Source organism: Mustela putorius, unplaced genomic scaffold (assembly GCF_011764305.1).
Source record: "Mustela putorius furo isolate JIRA1106 unplaced genomic scaffold, ASM1176430v1.1 tig00003853_pilon_pilon_pilon, whole genome shotgun sequence".
Classification (NCBI taxonomy): Eukaryota; Metazoa; Chordata; class Mammalia; order Carnivora; family Mustelidae; genus Mustela; species Mustela putorius.
The window spans coordinates 81,881,305-81,902,001 of record NW_025422005.1 but is presented as its reverse complement, the minus strand read 5'-3'; the positions used below and the strand labels follow the sequence as shown (position 1 = coordinate 81,902,001).

Sequence of the window (20,697 nt, the reverse complement as noted above, 5' to 3'; positions counted from 1 at the left end):
TGACCTGAGCCGAAGGCAGAGGTTTAACCCACTGAGCCACCCAGGCACCCACCTTGTGTTTTTCTATTAGAGCTTTTAATCCATTTATATTTAAAGTAATTATTGGTAAGTATGTACTTATTACCATTTTTAAATTGTATTTTGGTAGTTTTTTTGGTTCTGTTTCTCCTCTTGCTCTCTTCTTTTGTGGTTTAATGGATTTCTTTAGTGTTATACTTGGATAATTTTCGTTTGTGTGTGTATGGATCTATTATAGATTTTTGATTTGTGGTTATCATGAGGATTATATGTATTATTCTATGTATATAGCAGTGTATAATGAGTTGATGGTTACTTAACTTTTAACACAAAAGCACTAAATATTGCTTTCTCTGTTTTATGTCTATAATATCACATCTTACATCTTTTTCTTTTGTGAATACCATGACTAACTTTTGTAGTTAGAATTGATTTTATTATTTTTGTGTTTTAACTTCCTAGTTTTATAAATGATTGATTGGCTATAGTTAATATATTTTAACATTCTCAAATAAAATATTTTCTTTTCATAATTACTTCTAGTTATGGCCTTTTTGTTCAACTTAAAATATCCCTTTAACATTTTTTGTAAGACTGATTTAGTGGTGATAAACTCCTTTAAATTTTGTTTGTCTGGGAAAAGCTTTATCTCTCCTTCAATTCTGAATGATTATCTTTTTGGGGAGAGTATTCTTAGTTGTAGGATTTTATTGCCCCTAGCACTTGGAATATATGAAAAAAAAATACACATACATATACACACACACACACACACACACACACACACACACCACTCTGGCCTGCAAAAATTTTGCTAAAAACTCATCTGATATCCTATGGGTTTTTCCCTTGTATGTAACTATATACTTTACTCTTACTTTTAAGATACACTCTTTATGTTTAAAATTGCCATTTAATTATTATGTGTCTTGGTGTATATCTCCTTTGGTTCAACTTGTTTGGGGCTCTCTTTGATTACTGGATCTAGATATCTGTTTTCTTTCCTATTTTTGAGAAGTTTTCAAATAATATTTCTTCAAATAATTTTTCTGCCCCCTTGTTTTCTCTTCTACTTCTGGGACCTACATAAATCAGATGTTCTTATGCTTAATAATGTCACAGAAGTACCTTAACTCACCCTCATTTTTTATTTTTATTTTTGCTGTTCAGCTTGGTTACTTTCCTTTCCTTGTCTCCTAGATCCCTGATCCATTCTTCTGCATCCTCTAATTGCTTTTGATTCTCTCTAATGCATTTTTCATTTCAGTTACTATATTCTTCAGCTATGACTGGTTCTTTTTATATTTTCTGTCTCTTTGTTGAAGTCCTTATTGAGTTCATCCAGTCTTGCCTCAAGTCTGAAGAGTATCTTTATGACTTACTTTGAACTCTTTATGAGGCAAATTGCTTCTGTCTGTTTCATTTAATTCTACTCTAGTTTTTGTCTTGTTCTTTCATTTGGATCAGATTTCTCTGTCTAATTTTGTCTGACTATCTAATTTTATGTTTCTGTAGGACAGCTACATTTTCCAAGGGTCTTGTGTTTAAGGGTTTCTATGATGATCTGTAGGGCAGAACCCCCTCGTTATGCAGGGCTACTCTTGCATTGTTGTGGGTTATGTTGTTGTGGCTGAGACTAACACTATGGGTGCACTGGTGGCAGGGCTTATACCATGTGTGTCTGGCTTTGAGGCCTAATTGCAGTTAATGGGGGTGTGCTTGTAGGCAATTTCTTCCCCGCTACCTCAGTCTCAGGCCTAAAAGGACTAGCACCCAGTCTAGCTGTCTACAATGAGGTGCTGAGATTGCTGTGGGAATGCTGGTGGGCAGAGTTTCTATCCCTCCTCCCCTGAGAAGAAGTCATTTTTAAGGGGTGCTGGTCTCATGTTGGGCTGCCTATTAGGTATGGCAGTGTGGAGCTACTTTTGAGGGATTCCTGCTTGGATGGGCACTTTGAATGAAGTGGGTCCACAGGGGAATGCTAGGGCAGGGTACATGATACTATGAAGTTACATGATGAGTTTCAGAACTCTCCACAAAGCCTCAGGTTATCTAGACTGAGAAATGGGAAGGGAAATAGCATTACCAACACTTTTGTTCTTGAAGAAAGCTCTTGAATATCTCTGTCCTTCCAGCACATATCCTAAAATTAACCACTACATCCTCACATATATCCCTCGTACTTTTCAAACTGCCTTTGATGCTGTGTCTCAGGTCAACTTATTTAGCACACTGTCTCTTTAAATGTGGAGATTTGGTTTCTTAGAGCCTTCTTGCTCTCCTGGAATTAAGCATATTGATTTTCAAAGCCACACATTGTGAAGACTCAGATTCTCAGTGTGAGTCACCAGGATCAGGGGGTGCCCAGTTTGAGGTCTGATGCCCTCACTCCTCAAGCTTGTCCATCCCTCTCTTGGGTAATTAGACTGGGGGTTTGTTTCCTGATCACATCTCTGTCCCTCCTGTTATTTTCAATGTGGCCTTCTCTCTACAACTAGCTATGGCAGACTTCAAATCTTCAGATTGTTTGCAGAGTGAGTTGCAATGTGTGTAGTTGCTTTAAGTGTATCTGTGGGAAGATGTGAGCTCTGGAGTCTCCTACTCTGCCATCTTCCCTCTCTTCACTCCATCCTAGAATTTTTAAATAAAAGATAAAATCTAAGTACAGAGTGTGTATTAGATAATAGTGCTATATCAGAGTTTAATTTCCTGAATGTGATCACTAAAATTTATTTATGGAATAAGAGACCATTCTACTCTTACAAGGTTAATGCAGAGACATATATATATATGTTTAAGGAAAAATGGTAAAAAAACGTTTTTTATTGAACTAGAGAAGTTGAAATTCTAATGTTAATTGATAAATCAGCAGCCTTGGTCCATTGTGTTGGAGTAATGTATTTCATTTAACTCATTTATTCGATAAATTATGTCAAGTGTCCATCATACATTAGATACTGTGCCAGACTGAAAATATAATAATCCATTGGATTTAAATTCTGCCCTCAAGGAGCTTACTTTATAGTTCACTTTACAGAACATCAGTGTCTGACACCATGTTTCTTTATACTATGTTCTGTAACAATTTTAATTAACACTTTTTCTCATGAGACAAAATTCCTTTTTTTTTAAATTTTTAAATAAATATATAACATATTATTAGCCCCAGGGGTACAGGTCTGTGAATCACCAGGTCTACACACTTCACAGCATCCACCATAGCACATACCCCCACCCCAATGTCCATAATCCCACCACCCTCTCCCTACCCCCTAACCCCCAGCAACCCTCAGTTTGTATTGTGAGATTAAGAGTCTCTTATGCTTTGTCTCCCTCCCAATCCCATCTTCTTTCATTTATTCTTTTCCTACCCCTGAAACCCCCCACGTTGTATCTCCACTTCCTCATATCAGGAAGATCATATGATAGTTTTCTTTCTCTGATCGACTTATTTTGCTAAGCATAATACCCTCTAGTTCCATCCACGTCGTCACAAATGGCAGGGTTTCATTTCTGTTGATGGCTGCATAGTATTCCATTGTATATATATACCACTTCTTTATCCATTCATCTGTTGATGGACATCTAGGTTCCTTCCATAGTTTGGCTATTGTGGACATTGCTGCTAAAACATTCGGGTGCACATTCCCCTTCAGATCACTATGTTTCTATCTTTAGGGTAAATACCTAGTAGTGCAATTGCTGGGTCATAGAGTAGCTCTATTTTCAACTTTTTGAGGAATCTCCATGCTGTATTCCAGAGTGGTTGCACCAGCTTGCATTCCCACCAACAATGTAGGAAGGTTCCCCTTTCTCCACATCCTCACCAGCATCTTTCATTTCCTGACTTGTTAACTTTAGCCATTCTGACTGGGGTGAGGTAGTATCTCATTGTGGTTTTGATTTGTATTTCCCTGATGCCAGGTGATGTGGAGAATTTTTTCATGTGTCTGTTGGCCATCTAGTTATCTTCTTTGCAGAAATATCTGTTCATGTCCTCTGCCCATTTCTTGATTGGATTATTTGTTCTTTGGGTGTTGAGTTTGCTGAACTCTTTACAGATTTTGGATAATAGCCCTTTATCTGATATGTCATTTGCAAATATCTTTTCCCATTCTGTCAGTTGTCTTTTGGTTTTGTTGACTGTTTCCTTTGCTGTGCCAAAGCTTTTGATCTTGATAAAGTCTCAATAGTTCATTTTTGCCCTTGCTTCCCTTTGGCAATGTTCCTAGGAAGATGTTGCTATGGCTGAGGTCAAAGAGGTTGCTGCCTGTGTTCTCCTCAGGGATTTTGATGGATTCCTTTCTCATATGGAGGCCCTTCATCCGTTTTGAGTCTATTTTCATGTGTGGTGTAAGGAAATGATCCAATTTCATTTTTCTGCATGTGGCTCTCCAATTTTCCCAACACCAATTGTTGAAGAGGATACTTTTTTCCATTGAACATTATTTCCTGCTTTGTCAAAGATTAGTTGACCATAGAGTTGAGGGTCTTTTTCTGGGCTCTCTATTCTGTTTGATTTATGTGTCTGTTTTTGTGCCAGTACCATACTGTCTTGATGATGACGGCTTTGTAATACAGCTTGAAGTCTGGAATTGTGATGCCACCAACATTGGCTTTCTTTTTCAATATTCCTTTGGCTATTCAAGGTTTTTCTGGTTCCATATAAATTTTAGGATTATTTATTCCATTTCTTTGAAATAAATGGATGGGATTTTGATAGGGATTGCATTAAATGTGTAGATTGCTTTAGGTAGCATAGACATTTTCACAATCTTTGTTCTTCCAATCCATGAGCATGGAACATTTTCTCCATTTCTTTGTGTCTTTCTCACTTTCTTTCATGAGTACCTTATAGTTTTCTATATAGATTCTTTGCCTCTTTGGTTAGGTTGATTCCTAGGTACCTTATGGTTTGGGGTGCAATTGTAAATGGGATTGACTCCTTAATTTCTCTGTCTTCTGTCTTGTTGGTGTAAAGAAATGTAACTGATTTCTGTGCATTGATTTTATATCCTGACACTTTACTGTATTCCTCTACAAGTTCTAGCAGTTTGGGAGACCAAAAGACACCTCCAGATCTAAAGTGAGAGGGTGGAACACAATTTACCATGCTAAGGGACATCAGAAGAAATCCAGGGTGCCAATCCTTATATCAGATCAATTAGATTTTAAGGCAAAGGCTATAATAAGAGATGAGGGAGGACAATATATCATACTCAAATGGTCTGTACAACAAGAAGATCTAATCATTTTAAATATCTATGCCCCTAACATGGGAGAAGTCAACTATATAAACCAATTAATAACAAAATCAAAGAAACACATAGACAATAAAACAATAATAGTAGGGGACTTTAACACTCCCCTCACTGAAATGGACAGATCATCTGAGCAAAAGATCAACAAGGATATAAAGGTCTTAAATGACAACTGGACCAGATGACATCACAGATATATTCAGACCATTTCATTCCCAAGCAACAGAATACACATTCTTCTTGTGTGCACATGGAACATTCTCCAGAATAGATAACATCCTGGGTCCTAAATCAGGTCTCAACCAGTATCAAAAGATTGGGATCATTCCCTGCATATTTTCAGACCACAATGCTTTGAAGCTAGAACTCAATCACAAGAGGAAATTTGGAAAGAAGCCAAATACATGGAGACTAAACAGCATCCTTCTAAAGAACGAATGGGTCAACCAGGAAATTAAAGAAGAATTGAAAAAAATCATGGAAACAAATGATAATGAAAACACAACAGTTCAAAATCTGTGGGACACAGCAAAGGCAGTCGTAAGAGGAAAATATATAGCGGTACAAGCCTCAAATACACAACCTAACCCTACACCTAAAGGAGCTGGAGAAAGGACAAGAAAGAAACCCTAAACCCAGCAGGAGAAGAGAAATCATAAAGATCAGAGCAGAAATCAATGAAATAGAAACCAAAAAAATAATAGAACAAATCAACAAAACTAGGAGCTGGTTCTTTGAAAGAATTAATAAGACTGATAAACCCCTGGCCACACTTATCAAAAAGAAAAGAGAAAGGACCCAAATAAATAAAATCATGAATGAAAGAGGAAAGATCACAACTATCACCAAAGAAATACAGACAATTATAAGAACATACTATGAGCAACTCTACACCAACAAATTTGACAATCTGGACACCCCAGAAGAAAGGAAAACTTAACCAGGAAGAAATAGAAAACCCAAACAGACCTATAACCAGTAAGGAGATTGAAACAGTCATCAAAAATCTCCAAACAAACAAAAGCCCAGGGCCAGACAGCTTCCCAGAGGAATTCTACCAAACATTTAAAGAAGAATTAATTCCTATTCTCCTAAAACTGTTCCAAAAAATAGAAATGGAAGGAAAACTTCCAAACTCATTTTATGAGGCCAGCATCACTTTGATCCCAAAACCAGACAAGGATCTCTTCAAAAAAGAGAACTACAGGGCGCCTGGGTGGCTCAGTGGGTTAAGCCGCTGCCTTTGGCTCAGGTCATGATCTCAGGGTCCTGGGATTGAGTCCCGCATTGGGCTCTCTGCTCAGCAGGGAGTCTGCTTCCTCTTCTCTCTCTCTCTGCCTGCCTCTCTGCCTACTTGTGATCTCTCTCTGTCAAATAAATAAATAAAATCTTAAAAAAAAAAGAGAGAGAGAGAACTACAGACCAATATCCTTGATGAACACAGATGCGAAAATTCTCACCAAAATACTAGCCAATAGGATCCAACAGTACATTAAAATGATTATTCAGCATGACCAAGTGGGATTTATTCCTGGGCAGCAAGGTTGGTTCAACATCCATAAATCAATCAATGTGATACAATACATTAATAAAAGAAAGAACAAGAACCATATGATACTCTCAATAGATGCTGAAAAAGCATTTGACAAGGTACAACATCCCTTCCTGATCAAAACTCTTCAAAGTGTAGGGATAGAGGGCACATACCTCAATATCATCAAAGCCACCTATGAAAACCCACCGCAAATATCATTCTCAATGGAGAAAAACTGAAAGCTTTTCCGCTAAGTTCAGGAACATGGCAGGGGCATCCTTTATCACCACTGCTGTTCAACATAGTACTAGTCCCAGCCTCAGCAATCAGACAACAAAAAGAAATTAAAGGCATCCAAATTGGCAAAGAGGAAGTCAAACTATCACTCTTTGCAGATGATATGATACTATATATGGAAAACCCAAAAGACTTCATGAGACAAAATTCTAATGAGACCAAATTCTAAGATTAAAGGAGGTGTTGGCAATGGCTTAACACAGTCATACATCAGAGATACTGAAAGTTGGGTTTTAGAGCACCACAATAAAATGAATATCCCAATAAAGCGAGTCAAATGAATTTGATTTTTCCAGTGCACATAAAATGTTTATACTGTAGTTTGTTAAGTGTGTAATAGCTTCATGTCTACAAAAATGTACACAGCTTTATTTAAAAGAGCTTATTTTAAATACTTAAGAACACTTTATTGCAAAAAAAAAAAAATGCTATCATGCGAGATTTCAGTGAGGTGTAATGTTATACTGGTGAGGGGTCTTGCCTCAGTGTTGTTGCCTGCTGACTGACCAGGGTGATGGTTACCCAATATTGGATGGTTTGTCAATTTTTAAAACTAGGCAGTGATAAAGTTTGCTGCATCTTTTGACTCTTCCTTTCACAAGGAAATTTCTCTGTAACATGTGATGCTGTTGGATAGCATTCTACACACCATAGAACTTTAAAAATTAAAGTCAATTCTCTCAAACCTTGCTGCTGCTTTTTCAACTAAGTTTATGTAACAGTAGAAATCCTTCACTGGTGTTTTCAATCATCTTCACAGAATCTTCACCAAGAGTAGATTCCATCTCAAGAAGTCATTTTCTTTGCTCATCTGTTAAAAATAACTTTGCATCCATTTATGTTTTATCATTAGATTTCAGCAACTGAGTCACATCTTTAGCCCACATTTCTACTTCTTGTTCTCTTGCTCTTTCTATCACATCTACAGTTACTCCCTCCACTGAAGCCTCAAACCCCTTGAAGTCATTTATGAGGGTTAGAATTACCTTCTTTCAAACCCCTGTCCTTGTTGACATTTTGATCTGTTTCCGTGAATCACAAATGTTAATAGCATCTAGAATGGTAAATCTTTTTCAGAAGGTTTTAAATTTTGCTTTGCCCAGATCTGTCAGAAGGTATCACTATCCATAGCAGCTGTAGCCTTACAAAGTGTATTTCTTAAATAAGAAGACTTGAAAATCAAAATTACTGCTCGATCCATGGGCTGTAAAATGGATATTGTGTTAGCATGAAAACATGACTCTTGTTATACTTCTCCATCAGAGCTCTTGGGTGGCCAGGTGCATTGTCAGTAAGAGGTAATATTGTGAAAGAAATATTTTTTTTCTAAGCAGGAGGTCTCAACAGTGGCCTTAAAATATTCAGTAAACCAGTTGTAAACAAATGTGCTGTCATCCAATCTTTATTCTTCCATTTAGAAAGCATGACAGAGTAGATTTAGCATAATTCTAAGGGCCCTCGGGTGTTCAGAGTGGTAAATAAGCACTGGCTTCAACTGAAGTCACTGTGTTAGCCCCTAACAAAAGTCAGCCATTCCTTTGAAACTTGGAAGCCAGGCACTGACTTTTCCTTATTGGCTAGTTTTCTAGCTTCTTCTTTTAGTCTCTATTTCATTTATTTCTGATCTAACCTATTTCCTTTCTTCTACTAGCTATAGGCTCTGATTTTTCTTCATCTTCTAGCTTTAGAGGTAAGATTAGATTGATATTTTTCAGGTTTCTTAATATATATCACTATGAACTTCCCTTTAATGATTTCAATTCTTATACTTTTTTGACACTTGTTTTGTGGCCTAATATGTGATCTATCTTAGAAAATATTTCATGTGCACTTGAAAATAATGTGTTTTCTTGGTTTTGGATGAAGTGTTCTGTATACATTTGTTCGGTCCATCTGGTCTAATGCGTCATTCAAAGTTATAGTTTTCTTTTTTATTTTCTCTCTGGATGATCAATTCAGTGATATAAGTATGGTGTTAAAATCCCCTTTGCTTACTATATTACTCTCCATTTCTCCTTTTATGTCTGCTAACATTTGCTTTATGTATATAGGTGCTCTTATGTTGCTTGTATAGGCATTTATAATTGTTAATCCTCTTACTGGATTGATCCCTTTTTCATTATGGAGTGGCCTTCTTTCTATCTTGTTAAAGTTCTTGTTTTAACATCTATTTACTCTATAAAGCATTGCTACAGTCTTTGTTTTATAGTCAATTTTGTTTGACATAAGCATTGATACTTGCCTTTTCTTTTTCACTTCTGTTTGCAAAGTACATGTTTGCCCATCCCTTCACTTTCAGTCTGTATATCTTTAGTTCTTGAAGCAAGTCTCTTGTTGGCAGAATATATATGGACCTTGTTTTTATATTTTATAAATATAAAATGTTTTCATATTTTATATTTTATAAAAATATAAAATATATTTTATATTTTTAGTTACTCTATGTTTTGATTGGAGCACTTAGTGCATTTGCATTTAAAGAAATTATTGATATACTTGAACTTATTGACATTTTGTTAGTTGTTTTTTGATTATTGTAATTCTGCTTTATTCCTTTCTTTTCTTATTCTCTTCTCCCATGGCTTGACAGCTTTCTTTTGTGTTATGCTTAGATTCCTTTCTCTTTAGTTTTTGTGTATGTATTATAGGTTTTTGATTTCTGGTTAAGTTGCGTTCATACATAACATTTTATGTGTATATCAGTCTTTAGTGAGCTGATGGTTGCTTAAGTTTGAACACAGTCTAAAAGCATTAAATTATGCCCCAAACACACATTTTATGTATATGTTGCCATAGTTTATATCTTTTTATCCAGCCTAATTTTTATAGATATAAATGATTTATTATTTTTGACTTTTAACTTCCATACTGGATTTATAAATGATTAATCTACTATTTTAATTATACTATATATGTATAGTATATATGTATAGTATATAATATAATATAATATATAATATATATATTTAACTGACTATATATGTGGAATTTTTTTCTTTCATAATTTTCTTCCCTTTTTTCTTTCCACTTAAAGAACTCCCTTTAGTTAATTTCTTGTAATACTGGTTTCATGGTGATAAATCCCTTTAACTTTTGTTGGCTGGGAAACTAATTCCCCTTCTATTTGAATGATAATCTTGCTAGGTAAAGTATTCTTGGTTGTAGGGTTGTAGGTTTGGTGTGGTTTGGTTTTTTAGCCTTTGACTATATCATGCCATTCCCTTGTAGCCTGCAAAGTTGCCACTGAAAAAATTTGCTGATATCCTTATGGGTTTTCCCTTGAATTAGCTGTTTTCTTTTCTCTTGCTGCTTTTAAAATTTTCTTTATGTGTCTTGATGTGGACTTCCTAGGGTTCATTCCATTAGGGTTTTTCTGTGCTTCCTAGACGTGGATGTCAGTTTCTTCTCCAGTATAGGGAAGTTCTCCACCATTATTTCTTTAGATAATTTTCCTGTCCCTTTTTCTTGTGCATACCCTATAAAGCAAATATTATGCTTGATGATGTTGCTGAGTTCTCTAAACCTAATTGCATAGTTTTTTGTTTTGTTTTGTTTTTTCTGTTCAGCTCGGTTGCTATTTACCCTGTGTTCCATATTGATGATTTGTTCTCCTGCATCCTCTAAGCTATTTTTGATTCCCTCTAATGTTGGTTGGTTTTTTTTTTTTATTTCAGTTATTCTCCTACACCTTCTGGTCTTGAAAACAGTAGCCCTGTGTAGAAGAGTTTCTCTGTGCCCTCTAGCACAACCACTTTGTCACCAAACCTAGGCACTCCAGAGATGTCTCCTATGTGCTAGGTGTGCAATCCTATTTTGGCAAAGTTGCAATTTTTTAAGCCCACCTGTTTGTTGTGACCAAATTTGCCTCCTGTGGGTACCCTGGGGAGGGTTTGCTCTCTGTGCTATTAAGAGGTTTGGCTGTGGTTGCCATGGGCTTTTTGGTAGGTTGGGCTAGCACACAGCCTTGCTAACTACAATTCTCTTTCTGTTTTAACAGCAGGAGGCACACCAAAGGTAGTCCTAGCTCCTTGAAGAGCCTGCTAAATGGCCTGGCTGCAGGAACTGTGAATGCACTAATGTGTGTGGTTATTTCTCCCGCCCTTTACTCAGGACAAGAGTCACTTTGGAGTGGTCCAGCCTCTGCTGGGGCATCCTGCAGGGTGCAACAGAGCAGAAGCTATATTGGAGCAATGTCAGCCAAGGTGAGCAGGTTGGATATGAAAAGCATGCAAGCGAGGGTACATGGTGCTAGCAAAATAGATAGAGAGTGTTAGCAGTGGCTCCCACAAGCCTCTGGCCATCTAGGTTTGGTGAGGGAAAGAAAAATGGGAAAGAAAAAACCCACCAGCACTTTTGTTCCTAGAGAAATCTAAAAATCGCTACCCCTCAAGCCTATGTTCTGAGATTAGTCAGTCAATCTTCATGCACACCCCAGGTCTTTTTCAAACTGTTGCTTCTGTGTTGAGTGTTGGGTCAAGGTGTTTATTACTCTCTTTAAGGGCATGGACTCAGCTGCCTATTGACCTCTTGGTTACCTGGAGTTAAGCTCACTGATTTTTAAAGTGTCCTGAGTTATGCCCCTCTGATTTTAAAAGCTACAAGTAAGTCCCTCTGGTTTTCAAAGCCAGATGTAATGGGGACTCATGTTCCCAATATGGGTCTCATGTGTTAGGAATGCCTAGTGTGGTGTCTGAACTTCTTGCTTCTCCATGCTTGTAATGTCCCTATCATTTGTAGTTAGTCTTACTGGGGGTTTGGTTCCTAATTGTGTCCCCATCTCTCCTACCCTTTTCAACATGTCCTTCTCTCTATGATTAGCTGTGAAATATCTGTTTTGTCAGTCTGCAAGTTATTTCCAGAGTTAGTTGTATATTTGTTATCCTGGTGTGTTTGTGGGATGAGGTGAACTAAGCATCCTCTTGCTCTACCATCTTCCCTGAAATCCAAGACAGATTTATTTTTAATCTCTTGAATTCCTTTTTAAAAATCTTCCATTTCTCTTCTTATGTTCATATTTCTCCCTCAATCTATGAGCACGTTAAGAAGGCACAATTTAAAGTCCTAGTTTGCTAACTGCATTGTCTTTGCCACTTCTGGATCTGTTTGATTTCACTCATTTTTATTCTGGCCATGGGTCATATTTTTTGTCTGTTTCTTTATATAGTAGGTAAGTTTTTATTAGTATCTAGACATTGGACATATTATTTCATTGCATGTTTTTTCCCCTTTTCTAAAAGCTGGAATTAAGAGTGTTTAGTAGACACTTCAGTTACAGAGATCAGCTTGATCATTTTGAAACTTTTTTTATTTTGTTAGGGCAGGTATAAATAGCTTGTACTATATGCCTGGTTTAGCCCTGCTCTTAAGTATTGATCTTTCTGGTTCCCTACTGAATGTTTTAGGTGTTCAAAGAGATGTGTCTACTAAACCTAGTCAGAGCTTGAATATTTTGCAGCCCTGTTTGAGGTCTGAGAACTATTTGTCTCAGATAGTCTGTAGTTTTTTGCTTCTTCTAGTAGAATTTTATCATGTGTATATGTAATTTAGTAGTCCAGCAAAGATACAGTGGATTCCCATGCTGATTTCTGAAGCTTCTTACTTTAGAAAGCTCTCTACTTGCCTGTATGCTGCCACTACTTCAGCAAATCTAGGGCTGTTGTAGAGATAATCTCATCTGTTTTCTTTTCCTCACCTCTGGTTGAGGCCACAGACCTGATATGCCCATTACCCAGTGTCTAAAAAACATTTTTCAACACATTTTTTCCAGTTTTCTAGTTCTTTACTGTGGACAAGAATCTCAGGTAGTAAATACATTGTCGTGGCCAGACATAGAAATAATTGAAATTTTTAAGGAAAAAAATTTAGGAATTTTTAAAATAAGGCTTTGGGAGTTAACCTACTTAAATCCAATTTTCTTTACCTTATAGAACTCAATGAAAATTCATATTCAGAATGATGATCTAGAACCACTGCAATATTCTAAATTATCAAATAACCTTCATTAAGAATATTATAGCTACTTTTTGAGAGAGTAAAATTTCATAAAAATTTGTTAGGGCTAAAATAATTAATTTTTGATTCTTTGAGTTCACTAGAAAATTACATTCATGTGCATATTCCATTACCTGAGTAATCTGGTAAATTAAGTGTTTTATTACATTATATTTGTTACTAACATTTGATCATTTATATTTCCCGTGTTTATCATGTGTATGTTTTATTTTTCATTTACCCATAGCTGTGTATGAATATTAAAATATATTTTTCATGTCTTCATTAAATTGTTTTGGGGACAAATTCTGATTTATCTTTCTGCATTGCAGGGCAAGAAGCACTACTTAAAAGGGTCTCATTTATTTCCCCAAGTAGATAATTGTCCATAGTGAATTTCCTGAAAAAGAGTTGTACCTGGACATGAAAAAGAAGAAAGCTCAAATCATGCCAAAATGAAAAATTGAATCAGTTCCTGAGTAGGCTAAAATGGCCTTCTCAGACCTCAATACAGCACTTGGCCTACTTTTTTCCTTAAGATTTTTGTTTCTGGTTCCAAGTTTGTCATTTCTGTAATGGGCTTTTAAATGACTTTTTTCTTCAGAAAGGTAGCATTTATCATGGTAGTAGAAAGAGCCCTGGGATGGTACTTGGGAGAACTGGGTTATGGCCTTGCTGCTTCTATGCTTCTATGAGCTATGTGATTTGGGGCAAATTATTTACCTTGTCTGAAGTTTGGAATAGAATGGGAACTTTTTTTCATTCTATTTTTCTTTTGCTTATTTGTTTTGGCAGTGGTTTTTTAAGATGGAGCATACTATATCTAAAAGAATATTTAATGAAAGTTCCATGTGTAAGAGATGAGAGTAGACCTTCCCCAACTGATGGGAAATCTTGCAGGCTTCCCAACTCATCCTCTCCCACTGCCAGTGAGGGTGCCTAAAAGCAGTAGGGCTCTCAACAGAAAAGTGTTATAAATACAGGACTATATGAACAACCTTTAATTATACCATTCTTTGCTTTTGTGTTTCTGTGACATTTGCTCCACTCCATACCTTTCAACCATGACAGCCCAAAAGACAAATTTCCTCCTCTAAAAAAGTATTATCGCGTCATAGAAAAAAAAATTTGAGTAGTCTTGTCTCTACTTCCTCTTTGGGGAAGGATCATGAATAAGAAAACTTTTTCCTTTATTTTTTCCCAGATTTATTGAGATATAATTGATGGCCCTGTAGAAGTTTAAGGTGAATATCATGATGACTCAACTTACATATATCATAAAATGATTACCACAACAAGTATAGTTAACATGTCATCTCATATAGATATAAAAAAATCTTTTTTCCTTGTGATGAGAATTCATACAATTTTCTCTCTTAATTACTTTCATGTATATCATACAACAGTGTTAACTATAGTCATCATGTTGAATATTATATCCCCAACATGTATTTATTTTATAAATGTAAATTTGTACCTTTTGACTACCTTCATCCAATTCTTATCAAGGCCAGCCTCTGATAACCACAAGCCTGATCTCTTTTTCTGTGAGACTGTGTGTGTGTGTGTGTGTGTGTGTGTGTGTGTGTGTGTGTTTTAAGATACAAAGGAGATCATATCTTGTCTTTCTCTGCCTGACTTATCTCACTTAGTATAATGCACTCAGGATCCATACACATTGAAAAAAATGGCAGGATCTCCTTATTTTTATAATATCCCATTGTATGTATATGCCATGACTTCTTCTTTAATCATTTATCTATTAATGGACACTTAGGTTGTTTTCATACTTTACTGTTGTAAATAATGCTGCTATGAACATGAGGTACAAATGTTTCTTCATCACAGTCATTTTATTTCCTTTGGATACATTTGCAGAAGTAATATTGCTAATGATGTGGATAGCTAACTTGTAATTTTTTGAGGGATCTTTATACCTTTCTTGATAGTGGCTGTACCAATTTACACTCCCACCAAACATATACAAGAGTTTCATTTTCTCCACATTCTTGTCAGCATTTTAAATCTCTTCTCTTTTTGATGTTGATATTCTAACAGGTGTGAAGTTATATCTCCTGTGGTTTGACTTGCATTTGCCTATTGCTTAGTAATGTCAAGGATTTTTTCATGTATATATATTAAGCATTTTTATATCTTCTTTGGACAAGTGTCTGTTCAGATACTTTGTCCATTTTTAAATTGGATTGTTTTTTGCTGTTGAGGTATATGACTTCCCTATATATTTTGGATATTAACCCTTTATTGGATATATAATGTGCAAATATTCTTTCACATTCTATAGGTTGTCTTTCATAATGTTGATTGATTCTTTTGCTCTGCAGAATCTTGTTGGCTTGGTGTAGTCCCCCTTATTTTTTATTTTGTTGTTTGTGCTTTAAGTGTCATGTCCAAAAAATGATTGCCAAGACACATGTCAAGGTGCTTATTTCCTGTTTTCTTCTGGGGATTTTATGGTTTCCAGACTTATATTTAAGTCTTTTTGGATTTTTTAAAAGATTTTGTTTATTTATTTGACAGAGATCACAAGTAGGCAGAGAGTCAGGCAGAGAGAGAGAGGAGGAAGCAGGCTCCCTGCTGAGCAGAGAGCCTGATGTGGGGCTCCATCCCAGGACCCTGAGATCATGACCTGAGCCGAATGCAGTGGCTTAACCCACTGAGCCACCCAGGCCCCCATAAATATTTACAGATTTTTGAGTTAATTTTTATGAGTGGAGTAAGATAAAGGTGTAGTTTTATTCTTTTACATGTGGTTATCTAGTTTATCCAGTGCCATTTATTGAGGAGAATGTCTTTTCTCCACTGAATATTAGCTTCTTTGCCAAATACCAGTTGGTGGTATATTCTTGAGTTTATTTCTGGGATGTTGATTCTTTTTTTTTTTTTTTTAAGATTTTATTTATTTATTTGACAGAGATCACAAGTAGGCAGAGAGGCAGGCAGAGAGAGAGAGAGGAGGAAGCAGGCTCCCTGCAGAGCAGAGAGCCCCATGTGGGGCTTGATCCCAGGACCCTGGGACCATGACCTGAGCTGAAGTCAGAGGCTTTAACCCACTGAGCCACCCATGTGCCCCTGGGATGTTGATTCTATATTGATCTATGTGTCTATTTTTATTCCACTTCCATGTTTTGCTTACAATAGCAGTATAGAATAACTTGAAGTCAGGAAGTGTGATGCCTCTTGCTTTGTTCTTTCTCAAGATTACTTTGACTATTTGGGGTCTCTTGTGTTTCCATATAAATGTTAGTATCTGTTCTTTCTACCTCTGTAAAAATTACCATTGGAATCTTACAAAAATTGCATTGAATCCATATATGGCATTTGGTAATATTGACATTTTAAAAATATTAATTCTTCCAAACCATGAATGTAAGATACCATCCTATTTATTTGTATTTTCAATTTTTTCATCAATGTCTTGAATTTTCCAAAGTAGAGATCTTTCATGTTCTGGTTAAATTTATACCTAACTTTTTTTCTTCGTTTGTTTTTGATGCTATTATAAATGGGAGTCTCTTTTTTTAATGTTTTATTTTTAAATTCCAGGTAGTTTACACAGTGTAACATTAGTTTCAGGTATACAATATAGTGACTCAACACTTGCATACAATTCCTGGTACTCATCACAAGTGCACTCCTTAATGCCTGTCATCTCAGAATAGAAAAAATACTAATTCACAGGGACATATGTACCCCAACGCTTATAGCAGCATTATCTACAACAGCCAAATTTTGGAAGCAGGCCAAGTGTTCATTAACTGATAAATGCATAAGGAAAATGTGTGTGTGTGTGTGTGTGTGTGTGTGTGTGTGTATGTGTTCTTTGGGTAAGTATCTAGTAGTGCAGTTGCTGGATGGTAGGGTAGTTCTATTTTTAACTTTTTGAGGAACCTCCATACTGTTTTCCAGAGTGCCTTTGCCAGTTTGCATCCCCACCAACAGTACAAGAGTGTTTCCTTTTCTCCACATTCTCACTAACACTTGTTGTTTCTTATGAGGTGATATCTCAGTGTAGTTTTGATTTGTATTTCCCTACTGATGAGTGATGTTGAGTATCTATTCATGTGTCTGTTGGCCATCTGTTTGTCTTCTTTGGAAAATGTCTACTCATGTTTTCTGCCCATTTTTAAATTGGATTATTTGGTTTGGGGATGTTGTGTTTGTTGAGTTCTTCATATATTTAAGATACTAACTCTTTAGCAGATGTGTCATTTGCAAATATCTTCTCCCATTTGACAGGCTGCCTTTGAGTTTTGTTGACTGTTTCCTTCACTGTGCAGAAGCTTTTTATTTTTATATAGTCCCAGTAGTTTATTTCTGCTTTTGTTTCTCTTGCCCCAGGAAACATATCTAGAAAGAAGTTGATACAGTTGATGTCAAAGAGGTTACTACCTATGTTCTCCTATAGGATCTTTATGGTTTCAGGCCTCACAATTAGGTCTTTAATATATTTTGAATTTATTTTTGTGTTTCGTGTAAGAAAATTGTGCAGCTTCATTCTTTTGTATGTTGTTGTCCAGTGTCCCCAATACCATTTGCTGAAGAGACTTTTTCACATTGGATATTCTTTCCTGCTTTTTTGGAGATTAATCTACTTCATTAATTTACTTCATTAATTAAGATTAATTAATGTAGTTGTGGATTCATTTCTGAGTCTTCTTTTCTGTTCTTTTGATCTCCATGTCCATTTTTGTAACAGTACCATACTGTTTTGATCACTATAGCTTGAAGTCCAGAATTTTGATGCCTCTAGCTTTGCTTTTCTTTTTCAAGGTTGACTTGACTATTCAGGGTCTTTTGTGGTTCCATATACGTTAGGATTGTTTGTTATAGCTCTGTGAAAAATGTAACTTGTTGGGTATCTCAGTGACTCAGTTGGTTAAGGGTCTGACTCTTGATCTCAGGAGAGTAAGTTCAAGCCCAGGATGGAGGCTGCTATTTAAAAGTTAATTTAAAATAAAATTAAATACAAATAAATAAATAAAATAGAAATGCAATGTGTTTCTGTATATTGATTTTGTATTTTGTGTTTTACTGAATTCATTTATCAATTCTAATAGGTTTTTTGGTGGAATCTTTGGGATTTTCTACAGATCATGTCATCAGCAAATACTGACAGTTTTACTTCCTCCTTACCAATTTGGATGCCTTTTACTTCTTTTTCGTGTGTCTGATTTCTGTGATTAGTGCTTTTAGTACTGTGTGATGAGAATGAACATCTTTGTCTTCTTCCTAACCTTAGAGGGAAAGCTATGAGTTTTTCATCTGAGTATGAGGTTAGCTGTAGAGTTTTCATATATAACTTTTATCTCATTGAGTTATCTTTCCTCAGCCCCATTTTGTTGAGAGTTTTTATCATGAATGGATGTTGAATCTTGTCAAATGCTTTTTCTGCATCTTCAGATGTCCTTCAATTTTTATCTTTCATTTTGATGGTGTGGCGTATGAGGTTGATTTACTCACAAATATTGAATCATCCTTACATCCCTGGAATAAATCCCACTTGGTCATGGTGAATGATCTTTTTACGTATCTTATGCAATTTGGAAACATTTTATTGAGGATTTTTGCTTGTATGTTCATCAAGAATATTGGCCTGTAGTTTTATTTTTTTGTGGTGTCTTTTTCTTATTTTAGTATCAGAACAATACTGGCCTCATAGAATGTATTTGGAATCTTTCCTTTCTTTTCTATTTTTTGGAATATTTTGAAAAAAAGAGGTATTAACTCTTCTTTAAATGTATGGTAGAAATCATTTGTGTATGTATCTAGTCCTGGCCTTTTTTTTTTTCAGTATTCTTTTATTTACTGATTCAATTTTGTTACTTATAATTGTTCTGTTCAGATTTTCTACTTCTTCCTGATTCAGTTTTGGGAGATTATATATTCCTAGTAATTTATCCATTTCTTCAAGGTTTTCTAGTTTCTTGACATATAATTTTTCAAAGCATTCTCTTATAATACTTTGTATTTCTGTGGTATCAGTTGTTATTTCTGTTCTTCATTTCTGATTTTATCTGTTTAAATCCTCTCTCATTTTTTCCTAATGAGTCTGGCTCAGTGTTAGTCAATTTCATTTATAATTTCAAAGAACCAGATCTTGATTTCATCAATTTTTTTGTTTGTTTGTTTTTTAGCATCTGCATCATTTATTTATTTTCTGATCTTTATTATTTCCTTTCTTCTCACTTTGGATGTTGTTTTGTTCTTCGATTCTAGTTCCTTTAGGCATAAGGCTATATTGTTTAAGTTTTTTCTTGCTTCTTGAGGTAAGTCTGTATTGCTATATACTTCCTTCTTAAAACTGCTTTTGCTGGGTCCCATAGATTTGGGACTGTTGTATTTTCATTTTCATTAGTTTCTATGTATTTTTTAATTTCTTATTTTCTTGTATTATTGATGCATTCACTGTTTTGAATCATGTTGTTTAGTCTCCATATATTTATGTGTTTTTTTTCCAATTCTTCTTTTTTTTTCTTGTGATTTATTTCTACTTGCATACTGTTTTGGTCAAAAAGATGCATGGTATGATTTCAATCTTCTTAAATTTATTGAGACTTGTTTCATAACCTAATATGTGATCTCTCCTGGACACTTGAAAAGAATGTGTGTTTTGGGGGTGCCTGGGAGGCTCATTTGGTTAAGCATCTGTCTCTTGGTTTCACCTCAGATCATGATCTCAGGGTCTTGAGATTGAGCCCCACATCAGGCTCTCTGTGTCTGCTATGTCTACTCTCCTTCCCCTTTTGTGCCTCCAAATAAAATAAATAAATAAAATCTTTAAAGAAAAGAATGTGTATTCTGTAGGTTTTGGAGGGAATGTTTGTATATATCTTTTATGGTCATCTAGTCCAAGGTGTCATTCAAAGACATTATTTCCTTATTGATTTTCTATCTGGATGATCTGTCCATTGCTCAAAGTGGAGTATTAATGTCCCTTAATATTATTATATTATTGCCCACTTCTCTTTTTTTATGTCTGTTAATATCTGCTTTATGAATTTAGATGGTCCAGTGTTGGGTGCATAGATATAAACAATTGTTATATTCTCTTGATCCTATTATCATTATGTAATGCCATTTGTCTTTTGTTACAATCTGTTTTAAAGTCTATTTTGTCTCAGATAGGTATTGCTTCCGAGGCTTTTTCTTCACTTCCATTTCTATAGTGAATATTTTTCCATCCCTTCACTTTCAGTCCGTGTATGTCTTGAGGTCTGCGATATATCTTTTGTAGGAAGTATATAGAGAGGTCTTTTTTTTTTTTTAAATCCATTCCACCACTGTATGTCATTTAATTAAAGTTTATAGGTCATTTATAATTAAGTAATTATTGGTAGTTATGTTTTTCCCTTTTTTACATTTATTTTCTGTTTTTTGGGTTTTTTTTTTTTTTTTTTTTTTTTTAGTTCTTTATCCCTTCTTTTGTTATCTTTGCGATCAGTAAGAATCTATACTGGGTTTTGGGGGTTTTCTTTCTTTTAATGTTTTGTGTATCCATCATAGGTTTTGGGTTTGTGGTTACCATAAAGTCATATATAACATCCTAAGTAAATAGTGGTCCATATTAACTTGATG

The 20,697-nt window shown here is 35.3% G+C and overlaps 1 long non-coding RNA gene across 1 annotated transcript in view; it reads left to right on the top strand.

Moving 5' to 3' along the window:
• Nucleotides 1–11,225: 11,225 nt before the first annotated feature.
• LOC101694205 overlaps nucleotides 11,226–20,697 on the top strand; it is a 47,958-nt gene continuing 38,486 nt past the window's right edge. The window contains exon 1 of the long non-coding RNA XR_001179391.2: nucleotides 11,226–11,312. This is a non-coding gene — a long non-coding RNA (uncharacterized LOC101694205). The remainder of the gene's footprint in view (nucleotides 11,313–20,697) is intronic.